Source organism: Diabrotica undecimpunctata, chromosome 9 (assembly GCF_040954645.1).
Source record: "Diabrotica undecimpunctata isolate CICGRU chromosome 9, icDiaUnde3, whole genome shotgun sequence".
NCBI lineage: Eukaryota > Metazoa > Arthropoda > Insecta > Coleoptera > Chrysomelidae > Diabrotica > Diabrotica undecimpunctata.
The window spans coordinates 127,467,959-127,491,348 of NC_092811.1; the positions used below are offsets into that span (position 1 = coordinate 127,467,959).

At 32.7% G+C, this 23,390-nt stretch overlaps 1 protein-coding gene across 2 annotated transcripts in view; it reads left to right on the plus strand.

Annotated features, from left to right (window-relative positions):
* Nucleotides 1-23,390, plus strand: part of LOC140451432 (somatostatin receptor type 2-like) — a 1,059,667-nt gene that overhangs the window by 750,854 nt on the left and 285,423 nt on the right. For both annotated transcript variants that reach the window (XM_072545226.1, XM_072545227.1), the window contains exon 5: nt 22,532-22,593. The gene's annotated coding sequence lies outside the window, so the exon portion shown is untranslated. The remainder of the gene's footprint in view (nt 1-22,531; nt 22,594-23,390) is intronic.

Consider the following 23,390-nt stretch of genomic DNA (forward strand, 5'->3'; position numbering starts at 1 on the left):
AAGACAAGTCTTTTGGGTTTCCTCTTTCGTCGTCGAAGAGCTCTTCCATATACTCTTCCCATCGTTTTAGTTTTTCGTCAGTCGTTATCATAGTATTTTCATTTTTATCTAAAAGAGTTGTATTGTGGTTTCTTTTTTGCAGTCCTGCCATTTCTTTAACCTTTTTATGTATGTTGAATAGGTCGTATTTGTTCTGAAGATCCTCTATCTCTTTACATTTTTCCTCATAGTAAGTTTGTTTTGTCTCTCTTATCTTTTTTCTGATTTCGTTGTTAATGATTTTGTAATTGTGACTGTCTTTGTTCTTGGCTTGTCTTCGTTGTTCCATCATGCCGAGTATCTTGTCGGTCATCCAATTGTCTTTCTTTCGTATCGGTTTTTTTAATATCTCTTTGCATGGAGCGAGGAGGCAGTTTTTTAGTGTTTCCCATTGTTCGTTTATCATAATTTGGACATTACCGTAAGTTAATTAATAACTTTTTCCCATCCGACTTTAGCTTTAAAGTTCCCCATTACTATTGCAATGTCTTCTTTTTAATTAGATCCTAAAATTGTGTCTAACTCCATGTCAAAATGTTCTATGTCCTCTTCATCCTTACCCGCTGTTGGTGCGTATACTTGAATTAAGTTAACTTGTTGTATGTTTGTCTTCAGCTGAACCATTATCACTATCTCTGAGTAAGGAGTGAAGTTTATAACTGATTTATTAGTTTCTGTGACTAACAAGATTGCGACTCCACAGCGATGAGCCGGATAGTTGTTTCCAGCATAATACATTATGCCGATTTTGGTTATAAGTTTGCCAGTGTCTGGACATTGTACGCCACTTATGTCCAGTATATTTATTTCCATTATGGTCATTTCTTGTATTGAATTGTCTAATTTTCCTGGCTGGTACAAGATTCTTACATTCCATGTTGCAAGTCTTATTGGTTTACATTTGTGTATTCTTAGACGTAGAATTTTATTATCTAAACAAGAATTTTGCTTGCTATCTACCTAGAAGGCTTCATCTTTTACATGATCTTTTTCTTCCCTGTTGGATCTTGGTTTCCAGATTCCATGATCAGTAACGGTTTGACTTTTTTGCGTATTTGCTATGATGAATGACTAGATATGTTCTGTTGAACCTTTAATGCAGTGGTTTCCACTTCTGGAGCCATTAATCGGTAAGCAGAGGATTGCTTATAAAGGCAATCACTAGGTCCCTATGTGCGTTAGCCATCAACATTGATTTTGTCCTCCTTCTACCACGTGGAGGTGCAGATTTGAATTTTTCCTTTATCGAGATTAAGACCTTTCGGCATTTTCTAATCTCTCCAGAGCTTTAGAAGTTAAAAAAAACTGGGGGATGCCTAAGCGAAGGATATTGTGGATGATGAGTATCAAAACTAGAAGCCGTAAAAATAAAATTGACTGCACACCTACTAACCCAAACGCAGAAGAGAATACGAAAGTTTTTCACACCGATCTGAAAGCATTCTTTAAAGAAAGGATTAATTCAATATGGCAGATAACATGGAAGAACCCAAACCAAGCTGTACGAAGTTGATAAGAATCATAAAAAATTACCAAAATTTAACAATAGAAGACAACAAGTAACCTTCACTCTCCTCCGGATTGGCCATACTCGGTTAACACACGACTACCCACTAAAACGTACTGATAAACCTGTGTGTGACATGTGTAAAAGTGTCTTAACATTAAAACATTGTTTATTGCAGTGCACCAAGTACGATGTGCAACGCAAAATGTATAACATACCATCAACATTAAACAGTGCTCTTGGAAAAGACAGTAATACTGAAAATATTTTCGCCTTTCTCAAAGACTGCAAGCTGATATCAAAAACCTAATATTTTACTGTGTATAGATCTCAGTTTGTTTCTATTTATGTAATGCTATAGTTAATATTCTATTGTTAAGTTCTAACTCTGTATCACAATCCATACACGCTAATAACCCTGCGTGGTTGATGCGTCATATAAGTGGAAAAAATTGACTGCAATCAAATCTATGTATATCTCTAAGTTATCTCTAATTCTAAAAAATTACATATTTACACATTTTAAACCAACAAGAGATTTTATTGACCATTTACATAAGATCGTTTAGTATACCGCAACACATGGCATTTATAACAATGTAAATTTGTAAAATAACTATAAATGAGTTTTCCAATTTACATTAAGCATCCAGTAAAATTTACCCTCTTCAGTTAATTGCTGGCATAGTCTAATTACCCTTATGTTAACATATTAACAATGATGGGCTGGTCAACAGGGTCACTTTTATTTGAAGTGGCTTTTGAACGCAATTCTAATTAAACTGTTTGAAATAAAATAGTGAAACTTACTGTTTTATAAAAAAAAAGCATTACTAAAATAACAATATTAATGTTAATTTGGGGTGAGAAAAACCTGTTTGTACTGTTGTGATCTGCTTTATGATGTTTTATTATTAATTAACACTAATTTAATTAATCCAATTATTTAATTAATTAATTCACTAATTTATGCAGAGTCATACAAATCAATTACTATTAAAAATTCTCAGGGTGCTTCTTAATTTTACTTTAATCACTTTACTTTATATATCTCTTCGAGTGGGTTCAGTATCTCCTAGTTGCTCATAATCGGGATAGAACAGGAAACGGAACTAACATTAAAACAACATAAATATGCACACAAATTATTATTTATTTTCAATAAGCAATACGTTGAATATTAATAAATAACTTTTGTGGGCAATTATCTTTCCCAACAAACTCCTATACTCTAAATTTAATTTTAATTACAAACTATCTATTGATCTGTTTTTTATAATAATATCCACAAAAATTGACCATATAAAATATAATTTATTCACAAAAAAATAACTCTTTGAAACTTGGAATCTTAGTTCGTATGTTTATATTTGATTTTATCTTTAAAATATCTTAGAGGTTTTCTTTCATTCAAATTATTTGACTGACCTTTATTTTTTACACCAATGATGTCTCCTCTCGATCAAACCATAGTTCCTTCCTTGATTGATTATGTCCGGCTACCATCAAATCTTTCCCGTTCTCAGCATCGATCCAAACCGCATACCAGCAAACTACTCCTCCGAAAACACAAGCCCAAGCCTCTTTTGACCGGTACTCTTTATTCACAAATTCTCCTTTCTTTCCCAATTGTATCTCGTGGACTATGCAGACTCAAAAGAGGTATTAATCTTCTCGATTTTGATCTGCTCTCAGCTTCCACCTTTTTCACTAACACACGAAAACACTGGTACTCAGATTGACTACACGAAAAACACGTCTTCTCTTCTGGTCTGCCGGTAACATAATAATCTTTTCAATCTTCCCAGACAACCTTCTCAAACTCTCTCATCCCCCATCATTCCTTTTTAACCAATCATAAGCATTCATCTTTCCCACTAATTTTCGATTTAGAAAATTTCCAACACAATATTTAAAACAAATAAACTACTTTCACTCAAATTACTTCTCAGAAACCATTAACAATTTTGCCTTTTTCAACCGAAATAAGCTTCCAAATTCTTGTTATCTCATATCTAAATCTAATTCTTATTTACTTTCGAAAAATGTCCACCGCACAATACAATTACAAAGTTTATTCCTTAAATATATAATTATACGGGTCCACTGTCCTTTCACTATTCACTCAGTCTTTCAAGGAAAAACTGTTCCGTCACGGAAACAATGTCTTCTCTTATTCTAACTATTACAAATAAGTACAGGGTTGTATTTTAACTTATATGCCCGCGGTATATTAAAATAATAAAAAACTTCTTTATTCTATTTCTGATCGATAAACTGATCCATAACAGTACATACATATATAATAGGTAAGTTAATTTCATTTACATACATGTCAAATTAAAATACTTACGCCTTTTATAACTCCTACAGACGTTACTAATTTTTAAAAACTAAATAGACTTAAGGTAATTATGTTTTAAATATATACAAACACATACATTTAGTAAAAATTCTTCTTTTAGTATTTATAAATTTTTAAAATTCTCTTAACAAAGTAAACAATGCGCTACTGAGTATCAGCTAAACGTCCAGACTAAGTTATATATTTCTCTAACTTGAGGCTTTAATTATCTATTTTTTCTACTGGTCAGCATTGTCATGTTTTATTAGATACTTTAACAAGTCCGTTATTCGATGACTATTTGACTGTCATGTGAAGTAATAATACAGTCTCTCTATAAAGATATGCAAGGGACCGGGAATTTTCATCGTTATAAAGAGAGATCATACAGAGCGAGACAAAATTCGGTACTGTAATATTAATAATACTCTACAAAATAACCTATTTTAATTTAAAAAAAATATCAAAACGAATATAAATGAATTAACATTGTATTCCACATAGATTTATTAACGAATAATATAAGCAATACAGTATAAAAAATGACTGTACAATTAAAACATGTGTACTGTACAATAACAAAAATATTATGCTACTGTAAAATATATTTAGTTTTTAGTAGTATTTACATTACCAAAAAAATCTGTCACCTTGGTCTGTCTCCTTTTCCCTTTCCACAGAACTGACCTAACCTTGTCCTAAAGACGCATCGAATCTTCCACAGCACTCATATCGTCTTCCTGGTAAATGAAGAATCGATGCAGTACTTTTGCCGCATCCAATGCCTGCTGAGGGGTCGGAGCTGGTTTTGGCTCTGCTTCCACTTCCGATTCACTGTTTTCTTCTTCTTCTACACGAACTGCTTGCAGGATGTCCTCGTCAGAAAGTCCAGATGTTGTAGCTACATTTTCATCAACTTCTTCAAAATCTGTTAGCTCTCCCGGTCCGTAGGTGATAGTAAGTTCAAACTGTCTGACCCAAACATCTAATGGCAGGTCATCTTCATCATCAGTCAATCCTTAATCTTCCAGCCATCCTGCGTGTTTGAAGGAATGTTTTATTGTATTGCTCGTCTACACGTTTTCTAGCCCATCATCCGTTACGTTTTTGTTAACATCGTGAGCCTCTCCGCTGATTTGCCCGTAGTTGATCTTGTGCCACAGCTTCCACTTGCTCAGCCAACCCTCAGATGCCTTGAAATTCTCAATTCCAAGTTCAGTTACAAAAAACTCAGCTTTTGTTCTGACTATAGGCCCAGAAAGTGGAATATGGTTCATACGCTGCTGCTGGAACCACTGAAGCATAGCGCGATCTAAATCTTCGTGCTAAGGTTTCTGCAACTTCTTCCTGTTACCGCCCTTCATCTCCGCTTTAAGCCACTTTTTTCTGTCCTTCCATATCGTATCCACAGTTGACTGAGACAGCCCCGTCCGGCGAACGACATTCGATTGCTTTTCACCCTTCTCTATTGCTCGAGTTATCGATAACTTTTCCTCCATCGAGAGCACTTTACTCTTTTTCGAAAACATGTTGACTGTTGACACACTAAGACACAACTCAAACTGGAAATGAAAAGTCATCAATAGATGACAACATCTGTGTGATAACAGTTAGGTACGCCGCCCGAACAATAAACGTGAGCCACTTAATTCTCTTATAAGAAAGAGTAGAATGGGTGGCCGCATTCCTTAAGCGCAAAACAAAACAACCGCTGGACAATGACCTTGCCACAATAACACATTTGTCATCAACTAGTCAACGCTAAAAAGTTATCTCTATAAAGAGAGAACGATATCGGCATATATCGGTATAGAGAAAGAATTAATACATTGTTCTTATGACGAACCAACCAAAGTTTACTATTTTCATCGTTATAGAGGAATTATCGTTACATAGGGAATCGTTATAGAGAGAGACTACTGTATAGACATTATTAGATTATCTATAATCATGACCTGGCATCAGTCTTATCGTTAACACTCAATTATCATTTCTCAGAATTTAAAGTCTGCAATTTAGATACTATATTCTAGATTGGTTACGCTTAGAACCCGCTTAGTGAGTTTTAAGTAATATTTAAGTAACAAGTAACAACTTTTTTTTACATTATCAACAAATAAAAGTATTATTTATTAATTTTTGAGTGCTTTTTTTTTTTCATTTATTGAAGTTGGTATCGGTCAGTGTTACATGATAAACCCTGTTTAAAAAGTTTTCGTTATGTCTAAAAAACGGCTAACTTATTTAGTTAAAAACTCTAGTAAAAATTGCTATGCTGAATAAACAACTCCAATACACAATGAATAGATCCTTTAAATAGCATAAAAAACTCCAGTAAAATGAAATAGTTCGTTTGAAATCTCGAATATTTTATTATCTTGAGACACAGGATCTTAAAACCAGTAAAAAAGGCTTCAGAATAATTTATAAAAATGAGTTTACTGGCGGAAAAAGTACGAAAAATCTAGTCTGTTATACTAGTACAAAAAATATTCACACTTTATAGAAAATCAATAGCTCTACTTTTTCAAAGGTTCAGTCTTCAGTTACTTGAGGACTAAAGGAGAATATATTAAAAAGGGTTGTGTCTACACATAATGCAATTTTATGTGTAGTTGTAAAGAAGGATATATAACTTTTTCAATATATCCTTTTTCTACTGGGTAAACAATATTCGTTTAAATTTTATGATTTTTCTTACATTAATCTTTACCTTATGTTTATAAAAGATTTATTTTAATTTATTCTTAAATAAACCATATATTAGTAAAGTGGATGGATAATAACATAGTGGCAGTAATAACTACATGTCATGATGTCAATCTAGCCACTCAAGTCAAACGCTATTCTTGAACCGAAAAAAAAAATTATTCAAATACCACAACCTTATCTAATTTCCAAATTTAATCGGTTTATGAGAGGCACTTACTTCGTGGACCGGCAGATATCCAGATACAGGATTTTAGTTAGTAGAAAAAAGTGGTGGTGGCCAATTTTTGCTTGACAACTAAATGCTGCCATAGTCAATTTTTGGTGTATGTCCAAGAAATGTAAACATCAAACACAGCTCAACTAGAATTCATACCAGAGATTGCTTAAGCCTATCTGATAGACTATGGTATGGCTTCAAAGTTGCTGTAAGGCCTGTGCCTGCTAAATCAAGTTTATCTCTCAATGGGGTTTTAAAAACACCCATTTTTTTATTATTGCACTTTCTTCTTCACTTCTTGCAGAATTCAAAAATGTTATACAATGTTGATTTTTGGTTTATTTTTTATTTTTTTAACGATTAAAGATATGTATAAAAACTATCCCAAGATATCTCGTTGACGGGTATTTGGTTGGATAAATAAGACCTGTGAGCAAAAAGTTTTGTTGTCTACCTTGCCTAGAACATTGTATGTTCGTTTTTCATATAAAAGCCGTTCTGAGCAAACTAGACAACAAGAGTTTTTATACACGCTGTGGATGATAATCAAAAAGTGTTTATTCAAAAAGGCTTAGAGTTTCATTGTAGCGTAAAGAACAAGACATGCATATATGTATTTATATTTTTATAATAATAAACACAAAGAAGAAAAACTAAAAGTTGGTTACCGTATGATATGTCTTGAATCTGAGCGTCACACAAAGTCTAACATCGCAATTATGACAGTAGTACCTTGATTCGCTCCTCATCTTCTTTCCGGATACATCCTTCGCCTTACTGCACACAACACACTCTAGTTGAATGATCTTTTTTCCTGTGACAGGAACAACTTGGGAAAATGTCGACCGGTAAGTCTAAGTGGGTTTGAAAGCATTGAAGGTCTTCCTCTTTTCACACCTCTATCTTTGTCTTCTTCCATCGGTCTCGATGGAAGAAGACAAAGACCATTCAAAATACTAAATTCGTTGGTAGCCTCTTCTTTTCTTGTACAGCATAAAAGCATTCCACTCAGCATGTTGGAGAAGGTGGAAGAATATTTTTTTGTAATACCTCTTTCCACGCTTCCTGGTTACAGAGTAATCAGTAAGATGTTGGTCGACTCTGTCGACGCCACCCATAGTATTGTTAAAGTCTTGAGCAATCCTAGAGTCTTTTATCTGTTTTCCCTATCCTTTCTTTGACCATTTAGGCATTATGCAGCGTTGACAGCACAGAAACCTCCCGTTTATCCTTCCATTTCATTACTATTGCCTTTTTTTTAAACACGAGAGCTTCATCTTTTTTAAGTTTGTTTTTCATTTCTGGTGATAGTCCCTTTCTTTTCATTCTATTAGACCGTACGTATCTGTGCACACTGCTAATAAGAGGTCAGTTAGTTCAGGGCATGTATAAAAGTTGTCTGTAGTCAAACAATGATCTTTCGACAATAGAGGTTTCATTAGCATCATAACAATACGTGTTAACTCGGGAAGATCTTTATATTGTTCATCAAACTTTGTATCCTTTCATGTATAAATTATGTTATGCCAAATACAGGGTGTTCCAAAATTCCAAAAAGGTATATCATAAATTAAATCACGCATTCCGGGGACAAAAATATATTGATTGAATCGAACTTGCCTTAATACAAAAGTGTACACAAAAAAAGTTACAGCCCTTTGAAGTTACAAAATAAAAATTGTTTTTTTGCATTATCTCGTAAACTACTTGACATTTTGTAATAAAAATAGACACGTTACTTTCTTGTTCTGAAAGCATTTTTCATAAAAAAGAAACAACAAAATCTAAGTGCACAGAAAAAATTTAAGGGGAGTGTGTAGCCCTAAATCCCCCCAAACTTTTGAGTACGTTCAAATCAAAAAGTTTATAGTTTAACATATTATTTTTAAAATATTTTTGCCTCATCACTTTTTTCAAAAAACAGTTTTTATTGAGTTACAGCCCTTATATATATATATATATATATATATATATATATATATATATATATATATATATATCATAGGCAACACGGCAAGCAGGTGTAAAGACGTGTGAAATGTCTCTTCAAAATAAATATTGTAAAAAGTGTAAAAAACTGTAGTAAATGGAGTAAAGTGCATAAATTGTGACGCTAGCATCCATGTGAGTTGTGCTCGAAAGAGTAACAATGTTAAGTTTATAAATGACGAGTTGATTGAGTGTTGTTTACCAGTGAAACCTGAAGATCAAATATTTTTGGAAGCAATGGATAACTTAATAACAGATGATAAGGTAATTGATATTAACATATTCAAATATATAATTAGACAAAAAGATACCCTAATTAAAGAGCTATACGGAAAAATTGACCTTATGAGTCAACATATTGATTTACTAAAACAATTAAATTCGCAAAAAAATGTTGTCGAAAATCAAGAACAACTTATACATCAAAATAAGGTAATAAACAAAGACACACTTATGGATTCAGTCGAAACAAAATCAGTTCGTCAACCCATCAACGCGAACAAAAATCGCACTGTTGCCAGTTCTTCCCAGAAATGTGAAGTTACAAAGAAAGATGTTTCAGAAGCGAGATTACAAGTAACTACAGAACAAAAGTTAAATGAGTACATATACGTAGGTGAAAGTAACCAGGAAAAATCTGAATGGACAGAAGTAGATAGAAGGAAAAAAAGAAAGCATTTAGTTGTGGGAAAAAACACTGAAATGATATTAAATGGAAAAGAAATCAAGGGAGTACATAAGTTGATAGACCTACATGTATACAGGGTCGATCCCGATATGACTGCGGAAAATATGAGGGAACTTATGAAGACTACATTTCCCGAAGTAGAGGTAGAATCCCTAAAATCAAAGCATCCTGATATTTACAGTTCATTTAAAGTTACAATTTTTAATAACAATTTTAAAGAAGCTATGTCTCCTAAAATATGGCCATGTGGAGCTCACGTACAACGTTTTTTTCACGTAACACCCAGAAAGCCGCAAGAGATGTAGATAAAAGTGTACGAATAGAATCAGCGGTAGTGCAAAAGAATATAGGAAACACCTGTTTTTGTGAAAGTGATATGATAAGTTCTGATAAACAAAAGTTGGTAGTAAATCCTGACCAAACCAGTTTGGTAAGCATTTTTCATATAAATACACAAAGTTTATTAAATAAAATTGATCAACTTAACATTTTTTTAAAAGATAAAACTTACAATATTTTGTGCTTTTCTGAACATTGGCTTAGAGAATCTGAATTAACAACAGTGATAATTGACAGATACTTTTTATCAACTTGTTACTGTAGAAAAAGTAGAGAACATGGGGGTGTTGCTATTTTCTGCGATGGCAAAATATCTACACGTCCAGTTTCTTTAAATGATATATCTTGTGAATATGAAGGTGAATTTTGTGCTTTGTAAATTATAGATATAAAAACTATTCTAGTATCAGTGTATAGAACAGGTAACGCAGATTTCCAAATTTTCTTAGGCCTATTTGAAAAATTATTAATATTCTGTTCTAATAATTATGTTCAAACAATTATAATTGGGGATTTCAATATTGATTTCAAAGGCACTTCAAATGAATTAAAATATTTTTCCGATCTAATTTCTTCTTTTGGTTTAACTATGAGGATTGATGAATTTACAAGAATCACTGCTACATCAGCAAGTTGTTTAGATAATATTTTAACAAATATAGATAATGAAATAGTTGGGTGTGGTGTTATAGACCCATGCCTTGCTGATCATTGTGCTCAATTCCTGAATTTAACAATAAAATCTGATCAAATTGACAATGATAGGATATTCAGAAGACATATAACACGTAAAGGACCCAAATGTTAAAACAATCACTAAAATCTGTGGATTGGTCGTTAATAACCAATTCAATAACAGCAACGGAATTAGCTGAGTTCATAATTGACACATGTAAAATTAACTGAAGTTTGCTTTCCAGTAAAAAAGTCAAGAATTCATTTTGAGGCACCTGTTTCTTGGTTTGATGATGAACTAAGGAAAATGCGAGTAAACCTTTCGAAGATAAAAATTACTGCTAACCTTACTAGTGATTACACTCTGTATAATCAATTCAAAAAACACTATCAATTAACAATATCAATAAAGAAAAAACTGGCATATGAGCAGTTTTTCTTAAAATCTGATAATATATCTCGAGATTCTTGGAAAGTCATCAATTATCATAGGAATAAAACTCAAAATAAAAAAGTAACTTCATGTAATATTTCATCAAACGAGTTTAATAATTACTTTACTTCGGTAGCGGGAAATATATTGAACTCGTTAGATGAGACAGATGAAAACGATGCCATGAATTTTTTGGAGGGAATATACTCCCCTTGCCACTCGTTGTTTTTAACACCTGTTAGTGATACTGAAGTTAGGAATACATTATACAGCTTGAAAAACTCAAAATGCACTGATTTTTACTTCTTAAACAAACAATTAGTGATAGAAACTCTGGATATTATTATTGATAAACTGGTCATACTTTATAATCTTTGCCTTATCGAAGGAATTTTTCCCGATGTATTAAAAGTAACAAAAGTGTTACCGCTACTCAAAAAAGGATCTCCAGAAGAAATTGAAAATTATCGCCCTATTTCTATTATTCCCATTCTTGGTAAAATTTTTGAAAGTATTTTGAATAACCGCTTAATAGAGTACATAGAAAAGTACAAAATACTTCATTGTAATCAATATGGTATCAGAAAAAAATGCAGCACTACTCAAGCAATTCAGGAAATTGTAAGGGAAGTAGTTGATGGCCTAGAGAGAGGTCACTTCGTGTCTTTAACATTGTGTGACTTATCTAAGGCTTTTGATTGTGTCTCACACACTTTACTTTTAGACAAAATGCACAAATATGGCATAAGGGGAAATGCTCTTAATTTATTTCGATCTTATTTAATAAACAGAAAACAGGCCGTTTTTTAAAATAATAACTACTCCAATTTTCACAATGTTGAACATGGAGTTCCCAAGGGTTTATATTAGGACCTACATTTTTTCTTCTATATCTCAACGATATATTTCATTATACCCACCCCTTAAGGTGTATATGTTTTGCAGATGATACAACCGTTATTAGTACCGACCAGAATCAATATAATTTAAATAACAAAATAGGAAACGATGTGCTTAAAATTAAAAACTGGTTTACACATAATAAACTAAAACTAAACGAGGATAAAAATCAAAATATAGTTTTCAGTTCAGATCGAAGACACATTTTTGGATATAGCATCAAATTGTTAGGGATTTTTATGGATGACAACTTAGATTGGGGCATCCATATAGACAACTTAAGTTCTAAACTCGCCAGTACAATATTTGTAATGCGTAACCTGGTTTATTTGGTACCTAAAAGTACCCTTAAAATGTGTTACTTTTCATTGTTTCATAGTCATATACAATATGGAATAGCTGTTTGGGGCAACTCTGGTCATGCCGACAGAATATTTAAATTACAAAAGAAGGTGGTGAGGATACTTGCTGGAGCGGATTTAAGGGATCATTGTAAACCATTATTTTTGAACATGGGTATTATGCCTCTACCTTCGCTTTATATGTATGCAACACTGTTGGAAATTCACGATAATAAAAATAAGTTTACTATAAACTCCCAATTACATGATCATCTAACAAGATCGAGGGATTTAATTAGGTCACAACGATTCAGACTATCAAAGAGCACAAAGAATTCAATTGATATTCACTTGTATAACTATCTGCCTAACGAAATAAAAATTCTGTCTCCACCACTGTTTAAAAATAGGATCAGAAAGCATTTTTTAACATATTGTTTTTACTCAAAGACAGAATACCTCAATACACCTTTATAACGTGTACCCAGTTTGGTCAGAATACTGTCGATTTACTATCTACATATCACATTGTATTATTGCTATTAAAATGTACTAAGTTTTATGTATTAGTTTATTTAGTCATCGATTCGGGAATATTCTCAATTATTTGCACATTTTTGTTACTTCCATATTTCAAAGATTTTTTATGTGACAGTTTAGGTTTGTTTTTTTTTTTTGGTTAGAGATTTTTTGATCTTAAATTTTTAATTTTAATTCTTCTGCTAATAGTTACATATGTATATTACTTTAGCCAATATGGTTGAGTTAATTTTAAGTTTACATTATTATATCTTTTATTGTATTTTTTATACGGACTTCAAACTTTATGTAAAGTGGTCAATAAACGTTCTATCTATATATATATATATATATAAACAGTTGTCTTTTAGGCGCTAGTTTATCAGACAATTTTCTTTCGTCTCGAGTTTCTAAATCATCAACTATAAGATGTCTTAACAAAAATAATAAACGTTGCTGCGGCATGGCAAATTGACCAAAACATTTCAACCCCGCTGTCATTTCGCTCCCACAACTCTTCTGTGCTTAACCGATTACTCTTCAAACACCCATCTAAATAGAGCAATCCTAGTAAAGCTATTATTTCACTTACATCAGTATTTTTAGCAGAACGGGCTCTGTTATTCATATCTTTCATTTGATCTATATATTTGTTCGTACTTTCAACAATAATATTTATAATATCTTCGGAAAAAAACAAGTTCCAACAATTAATTATGGATTTGGCATTCTTGTCATATGCTTTTACACCCGGTAAGTGAAAAACTTAATTAAATTGGCGAGTTTTTACCGTTTGCACCGGCAGTGTTTTTTCCAGACTGCTCCATCTTTGCCTATAAAAGTAGCAATCCGTAAAACTTTTGCTGGTGTTACATCCACTTCGCAATCATCGCCATCACCCTCTTATTCAGTATCTGAATCTGAAAGATGTTCCTCTGTCATCTACTTCATCCTCTGATTAAATGTCATCAAAATATAGTTCTGTGTCAGTTTCTACTTTCTCGAGCAATTGATGTAGACGACTTTGCTCCTTTTTATAACTCATTGTGCTAAGAATAATAAATTCGACTAAGCAAAATATAAAATAATACATGTTTACATAATAGAATACATAACATCAGCAAAATTACTCACAACTTGTAAAATAAATTCCAAGAAACGAAAATAAAACAACAGTCACTTGAGTTACCTACTTAGTAATAAATATTAGTAAGGTACCAAGAGCACGAAGTTCCTAGTTTAAACCCCGCTCTTTTTATACCGTCTAATACGACGCTTGGGTCTGAAAGACTTGGCGCCACCGCTGTAGGGTTAAGGGGTTAAATATTTATTTACTGTAGATGGAATTGGACAACCTGTAGGTTTTAAAAAAGTGGTAAATCTCCTTCATAAATATATACCCAGCATTCAAAATGTAATAAATGAAATAAAAGAGAAGTATAAAAACATCCATTGTAATACTAGCCATTTTCTAATTTTTATAACTGACGTAAGCTAAGCTCACATGTTTTGTTTATTTTTTATAATACTAATGATGACAATATGCAAAGATTTAGCGGATCTACTGTATATTTTTTGCTTTGTCAGAAAGTAGAGATTTAAAAAAAAGTAGTTTTAAATGTCATTTGTAACACTAGGATTTGTAGTTTTGCTAGAGATAGTGATAAACCATTTTTTAGCCATAAAAACGTACCCCCTTTAATTTTTGTAATATTTTCTTCCGTTTGCAATGAATTTCATCTTGTTAATATTATTTTTTCACTTTTTACCATTTTCAAGTGCTTCCACATTGGAATAGATGGTAACGAAAAGGCAGATAGTCTAGCTAGGTCCGCAGTAACCAGTACAGCCGCATTAGTGAAAAATCTAACGGTGCATTTAGATTTAAAACCTTACTTAAAATCAAAATTGCGCGTTTAATGTTTGGCAAAACCAATGAAATAGAAGCACCACTAAATTGATAGAAATAAACTCTTCCGTCCTTCCATGTAACTTCTGGCCTTCAAAGCGACAACATCAAGTCCTAATAACACGTCTCAGATTAGGACACACTTCTACAACACATGAATACTTGTTGGAGAAAGAAGAGGGACCAGTGTGTTTTGTTTGTGAATGTAAAGTGACAGTGAAGCACATTTTGATTGACTGTCTAATATACTCAGTTGAAAGACTATATCACCACATTAAAAAAACATTAAAAGAACTTCTAGGAGAATCTAAATACGTAGCTCACTTGATAGAATTCTTGAAAACTATAAACTTCTTTAATAAAAGTTAATACAATACATCAATAATTAAAATATACAGGGTGAGTCATGAGGAACTTTACATACTTCTACCATATGTAGAGTCCCTCAGGGAGCATATCTTGTGGCCACTAAAAAATGTCAACTCCTCTTCTTTATTAATTAACAGGGTAATTTGTGTAATTGACCATTTATTTCATTTTACTGTAGTGTTTATACGGCTCATTTGATTTTTTTAATTTTTGCATGATACAGTACACTACTATCAAGCATTCCACTGGTATTAGCTAAACTAAAAAATTCCAGGACTGGCTTTGGAAAAATTTATTTAGGGATTCGTATTAAATATTACACCTTGTACATATTTTTTTTAAAATGCAATAAGTGATTTTCAAACTACATAAATAGCCAATGAAAACGACATATGCGACAATGTTGTCGCACTTTTATTAAATTTTTAGTGAACGATCGAATCTTACCAAAAATAGAACAACCATAATGAAGTATCAAATTATAAGGTGATTAATTTAAACAAATGTTATAAATTTCAAACATTTTAATTGAAATGATAAACTGAGTCACTGCACAACAAAAAACAGTAACTACTAACAATAACGAAGAACAATTTAAAAAAAAAACTAAAAATATGTACATAGTTATGATAAACCCATAAATTAGAACTGGAAAAGATACAATAATGGTAACAAAATAAAAATAATTCAAAATAGATTTTCAAAATGGAACCCTGCAGCCTGTACACATTTTTGTTGCCGAATTGTTAATTGACGTATTGAATTACGGATACTCTGGGGATCGTTTCTAATAGTATTACAACAATGTATAATTCTATCAATTAATTGTTGTCGGTTATTAATATTCACTGCGTAAACTAGTTGCTTCAATCGTCCCCAAATATGGTAATCAACGGGATTGAAATTAGGGGATCTTGAAGGCCACGAATAGGACCTGCACGTCCTATCCACCTATTGCCATAAACATTATTGAGATGTTGTCTCACTGCCAGTAAAAAGTGTGGGGGTGCCCAATCATGCTGAAAATACATCCCTCGGATAGCAACGTTCGCGTTGGCAAGCAAATTCGGCAAAATATTTTGTAGAAAGTTCAAATAGACCTGCCCTGTTAAAGGACCATCAAAAAAGTGAGGACCTACTAATTGGTTATTTATGACACCAATCCACACGTTAACCGAAAACCTTAACTGAGAACGACGTTCTCGAATAGCATGGGGATTTTCTTCTGCCCACACATGTGAATTTCGTGAATTATTTATTCCGTCTCTGGTAAATTGGGCTTCATCTGTAAATAGTGTCCTGTATAGCGTTGGTTAATCCATCTACAAAATTCCAACCTATCGATCTCATCTCCAGCATGTAGTCGCTGAACCATTTGAATGTGATATGGGTATAGATCATTTTTTTGTAAGACTCTACTTACTTTTGATTGAGTAACATTGAGTTCTCGACTTACTTGTCTAGTGCTTATTGTAGGGTTCATAGTAACGGCGTCCATAATGTCATCTTCCTGCGCTTCATCTACATGTCGCTCTGTTGTTCCACTAGGAAAAGTGCCATTTTCTCGCAAATAATTAAAAACTGACCCAAATGTTGGATGACTGGGAGTTCGACGATTAGGAAATCTCCTGCGATATTCTCTACTAGCAGTTCTACCATTTCCATTACAGAATCCATAAACAAATATTATGTCTGCATATTCTGTGGTCGAAAACTGATGTGGCATTTTGAACGAAAGTAACAAAAGCTATACCAAAACTAACACAATGTACTTAACGTAGATATGACAGAAGAAATATGTATTCTTGTACACGTAAATAACAATTGATAATGACAATAATAACAATGGGTATAAAATATCAAGAAACGTCAAACGGTCAACGCCAACCTTCATCTTAAACTTTTTTAGATTTATTTTTATTTAGTACAGTTGATGCAATGTATTATTATTTGACATAAAATTTTAATCATTTACAATCAACAAAAACTAACACATACATCGAAAATAATGCCCCAATACGATCTATGAGTAAAAATTTAAAATTGAAAAACAATTGATTCTATCGTAGAGATAATACAAAGTGACAGTAAAGATGTTAATTTTCTACGTATTAGATTATGTTGTAGGAACTCATTTTAATTAAAATGTTTGAAATTTATAACATTTGTTTAAATTAATACCTTATAATTTGATACTTCATTATGGTTGTTCTATTTTTGGTAAGATTTGATCGTTCACTAAAAATTTAATAAAAGTGCGACAACATTGTCGCATATGTCGTTTTCATTGGCTATTTATGTATTTTGAAAATCACATATTGCATTTTAAAAAAAATTTATACAGGGTGTAATATTTAATACGAATCCCTAAATTAATTTTTCCAAAGCCAGTCCTGGAATTTTTTAGTTTAGCTAATACCAGTCGAATGCTTGATAGTAGTGTACTGTATCATGCAAAAATTAAAAAAATCAAATGAGCCGTATAAACACTACAGTAAAATAAAATAAATGGTCAATTACACAAATCACCCTGTTAATTAATAAAGAAGAGGAGTTGACATTTTTTAGTGGCCACATGATATGCTCCCTGAGGGACTCTACATATGGTAAAAGTATGTAAAGTTCCTCATGACTCACCCTGTATATTGTATACATTATTATGTAATTGATATTTTGTATATGTCTATGTATAGAACTGAACAGTACTGAACAGTGGAGCAATGTACAGGAAATAAAGTGCCGCATAGGAAAGGCAAGAACGTTCTTTAACAAAATGAGCGCCATCTTCAAAAGTCACAACATATCCCTAGATACAAAAATGAGACATTTGATATGTTATGTTTTCTTATGTTTTCTCTGTGTTGTTGTACGGGGCGGAGGCATGGACGCTTACAGACACCACTATTAAAAAACTTGAAGCATTTGAGATGTGGCTTTATAGAAGAATGCTGAGAATATCATGGACAGCAAGGATCACGAACAAGGAAGTTCTAGAAAAAATGAAGAAGGAACCAGAGATTGTGTTTACGATCAAACGCATAAAATTGCAATATCTGGGACACGTTATGAAAAATCAGCACCGTTACTCCCTGCTGCAGTCTATATTACAAGGTAAAGTCAAAGGTAAGCGAGGACCCGGTAGAAGGAGAATATCATGGCTGCGGAATTTAAGAACATGGTTTAAGAAAACCTCAACGGAGCTGTTTCGAGCCGCAGCGAGCAAGGTCATGATTGCCAATATGATTTCCAACATCCGAAACGGATAGGAACCAGAAGAAGAAGAAGAAGAAGTCTATGTATGTCTTTATCATTTTTGTATTTTTCTTATACTAATAACCCTAAGTGATTGAAGCAAAATAAATAATTATTACGCTTATTCTTAATATTTGTAAAAATTAAATAATTATTTTGATACTAAAATTATTGTTCTCAACTATTGGTGAAATATTCATTAAAATTTCAAATACATAACTTACCGTATAAGCCCAGCCAAGCAATTACTTGCGCTAGTATACATTTTGGCTTACTAGATCCATCTTAAAGCAGGCAACTGCGAATAATCTACAATTATTACAGGAAAACGAAATACCCCGCTTAATACTACAGATTAAGTTTATGCCAACCCCTAATTTTAGTTATTTTATGCTAAGGGTAGGTAATAAGGGAACCGACGATTCTAATTATATCACTCTAATTACGGCTGATATTAGAAATCACCTTTGATGCTCTGCTGATTTGGGTTTCATTATTAAACCAAAGGTTCCCGTAGTCTCAATTTAATTGGTCGTTATCGTGTCCATTTGTTTTATTCCTTATATAAAATAGATTATTAAATGCCAATATTAAGCTTCCGATGAAAGGAATAAAATTAATAAGATATTCGCAAATGGTTGTTGTATAATTGAATAAAAAATATCAAAGAGTGAATTTATTATAATAGAGATCATTAAAGGCTTTAAGTCGATGGCTAAAATTCAGAGATATTCAACATTTTGTTCGTTTTTTGCTTTATAATTTTATTTATGATTACTCTAGATACAAGTAATATTATTTATAGAGGTTAGGTGTTACTTTACTATCGTGTTTTAAAAGAAATGATCAGAACTCAATAATTTTAAAATTAATAATCTAAATGTAGGGGAGAGGGGGGCAAGTTGTTACACGGGCAAGTTGTTACACAATTATTTTAAAACGCAGCAAGTATTATGAATTGCCGATATTTTATGGAAAGTTGGGTCAACCGACCCGTCATCTGTGAACGGATATTGATACTCAAGTCAGACATCCATCATAGTGTTATTGCTTAGAATGTGGTTTCGGGTCTAAAACTGTACCGTTGTCAGGTGGCTTTTGTTTTTATTTGTGAGAAATTGGTAAGTAGTATAAATATGTGTATTATATAGTTTTGAAGCGTATATATTTCTCGTTATTGGCATGCTATTGTTAGTAATTGATTCTCAATATTTACCAAAAAACGTTGACTTAACCTCATTTCGTACACGTGGGGCCAGTTGTTACAATAATCTGGGGCCAGGTTGTTACTGTAACAACTTGCCCCGAACACGTTAATGTAAGAATATATCGAAATACCTACAATGGTTACAATATGGTTACCATAATTTATGATTTCACTAAAAATCCAATATTATGATCAGACATATTTTGTAGATAGTAATTTGTTTGTAATGAATAGCATACCTACCTACATTTATTTTCGCAAAGCATGTTAGAAACACAGATTAGGTTTTATTAAATTTTTCTATCATGAAATTGTTTTGGTTGTTTTCAGATAGCTTAACATGGTGCGAACGTATACCAAGAAAACCACAAGGGGTATTATTCCAACCGAACAATTTGAAAGGGCGGCGCAATCGGTTTTACAAGAACACTTGTCAATTAGGGATGCTGCTACTCGCTATGGAGTTAATTTTATGACATTGCACCGCTATATGAAAAGAAAATCAAACTTAGGTGCTGAAAACAGTAACAAGAACTTAGTCGGCTACGCTACGGTCAGAAAAATATTTAACAATGCTGAAGAAGAACTTGCCGAATATACTGAGCATTCTGCTAAAATTTATTACGGTCTTACAACTTCTGATTTGCGAAAATTTGCATTTCAATATGCAACAGCCAACCAAATATCTGTTCCGGAAAATTGGAAGGTTAATGAAATAGCTTCCAGAGACTGGCTATATGGATTTTTGAAGAGGCATCGAACTTTATCAGTCCGGACACCTGAAGCTACTAGTATGGGTCGAGCTACCGCGTTTAATCGTCATAATGTGTCACAGTTTTTTAACAATCTCGGCGAAGTTTACGATAAATATAAATTTAAGCTCCAAGAAATGTACAATATGGACGAAACTGGACTTACAACTGTCCAAAGGCCTACAAAAATCATTGCAAAAAGGGGAAGTAAGCAGGTAGGTGCTATCACATCTGGAGAAAGAGGTCAACTTGTTACCTTGGCATTAGCTGTCAACGCAACTGGAAATTTTGTACCTCCATTTTTAATATTTCCGAGAAAGAAATTCAAAGATGTTATGGTAGCCAATGGACCTCCTGGTTGTGTAGGTGCGTCTCATTCCTCTGGATGGATGACATGTGATAACTTTTTGTTGTTTATGAAACATTTCGTCCAGTTTGTACGATGTAGCAAAGAGAAACCCGTTTTGATGGTATTAGATAATCATGAGTCTCATTTGTCTATTCCGGTGTTGAATTTTTGCAAAGAAAATGGAGTGGTTCTTTTAAGTTTCCCGCCACATACATCACACAAGTTGCAGCCGCTTGACAGGACGGTATTTAGCCCACTTAAAAGATATTTTAATAGTGCTGCAGATGCATGGTTAAGATCTAATCCCGGTAAAGTAATGAACATTTACGATATACCTATCATTCTTAAAGATTCATTTCCTCTTGCTGTTACACCTCTCAATATACAAAAAGGATTTAGTGTGACAGGAATTTGGCCATACAACAGAGAAATTTTTCAAGATGATGAATTCTTGCCTGCAGAGGTAACAAATAGGCCAATAACAGAAAATATAAACGCAACAGTAGTCATAGATCCGGCACCTATTGGCACCGAAACACATAGAACTCCTTCCCAACAGCAACCTTCTACAAGCACAGATTTTAACTTGGCGATAAATGAACCTGTCGATTCACCTACTCATATAACGCCCCAGGAGTTGAAGCCTTATCCAAAAACAATGCCAAGGAAATCCAAAGGGGGTCGGAAGAAAAGAACTTCCGCTGTTTTGACTGATACCCCCATTAAATCAGCTTTGGAGGAGGAAGAAAAGGCAAGACAAAGAAAAAAAAATGTGGGGGCAACCAAAAGAAACATATCAGGTGAATCAAGAAACAAGGTAAAAACTACTGTTAAAAAATGTAAGAAACGGACCGTCATTACCAAAAACACCTTCAAAAAATCAGATTCTGAAAGCTCGGAAGAGGATGAGGAATCGACGTGTCTGGTATGTTTAGCTCCATTTTCGAAGTCCAAAAACGAAGAATGGATTCGGTGCATTGTGTGTCAAAAGTGGGCACATATTGCTTGTGGAAAAGACGATGATTTTTATATTTGTATTCACTGTCGTCCGATAGTGACTAGTTTAACATTCTTGTAAACAGGTTTGTTCAGATTTTCATTTTTTATTTTATTTCATTTTGTGTTATGTATATAATATTTTTTGTAGCTAAGCAAGGGTTCTTTCTGTGACCACTAAATAATGTTGTGGGAAGTTTTTAGAATTTTTTTTTCTATTGTAACATCTTACCCCATGGACTGTAACAATTTGCCTCATAGTGGGGTATGTTGTTACAATTTACAATTTGAGTTAAATTGATAATAACAAAATGTTAAATATGATTTTTTAAATAAATTAAAATTAACATTATTTGTGTAAATGTATCAACTACCTTATTCCGATTTTAGTTTTCATATAAAAGATCTACTATTGCCCAAATAAATAATAGAATCAATTATGTAACAACTTGCCCCCCTCTCCCCTACTTGACGAATTTTACCTCAAACTATCATATTCCTGATTGGTACTTAGGGACAAAGTAACTAGATAGGAAATGATGAAAAGTGTCATTATTTCGTTTACTATTATAAATTATAATAAATTCCTGTAAAATTAAACACAACAGCACAAAATATACCAAAAAAACTTATTTTAAGGATGAATTGATGTTGGATCTTCTGATTCCTCATCAAAAATAAGTACTGGCAGGTTGTCATTATTTGTAGAGGTACTTGTTGGTAGATTTTTATATTAATGATGAACTTCATCCGGTATGAGATTTTCCTTGCAAAGTTTGACTAGATCTCGTTTCTTCAAAGTTGAAATTGGGAGTAAATCGTTATAGAGAGATTTTAACCTTATTTCTGAAATACCCCGAATACTCCTTCTTCCTGGACCACAAGAAATAGATAGAATTTATTCCATATTTTACGGACACACTGTATGTTATATACCTGTCTATTTAACTTCAAAAAATAAATATGAATTGTAAAAGTTTTTGTTTTATTTCAGGCCAGCTGCGGTATGATTGCTATGGGCAATTCGATTTCCTAAAACCAATTTCAATTTAAATGGTAAGTGCATTTATTTTGGTTTTTAATTATATTTTTATGTTTAATATTCTGTGGTAGTTGTTTGGACAAAACCAATAGACTCCAACACAGTCATTATGGAATGAAAACAATGGAAATAACTGTTTCTGTGTGTTTATTATTATAATGTATAAAGATTGTATATAATATAATGTTCGGAAAAGTTTTCGCGGCAAGTACAGTTCAGCCTAAAACTATGATTATTATTATTAGAAAAATTATTATCAAACTCACCTGGATTACAGGTTGTACCGTGTCAAATTTAAGTACACCAAGCTTTTGACTTTCTTTTTCAAGTCTTGATCAGAGCTTCCGGAGTCTCAGTCTTCTAAACCCAAAAAATCACTTCACTTATACATTTTTCACTGTTCCCTTCATTACTACTGCTTAAGACGATAGCAAGCAGTGTTCTATAGAGGATTTAAGGATACGATTTTAATTAAGTATAGGGTTAAAACATGCCGTGGTTTAATTACTGTTTAGAATTTTTACCTTTTTTCTTCCATACATCCATCCTATGGCTACAGCCTAAGTTTCGACCTGCTTTTTCTTAGCAAATCTCTTCATTCATTATGATCTGTAGCCATTTTCCTCCACGATCGAGTGCCAAGGAGATTTATTGCATCCTCATCGACATCATTCTTTCTTGTTTGATAACTTTATATGCATTTCGTATTTTCTATTCTCTAGAGTTTATTTCCATGTCTTTTTTTGTCTGCACAGTTTATCAGCTATTCGTCTTTTGTTTCCAAATACCATTTTTCTTTCTCTAGTTCGTC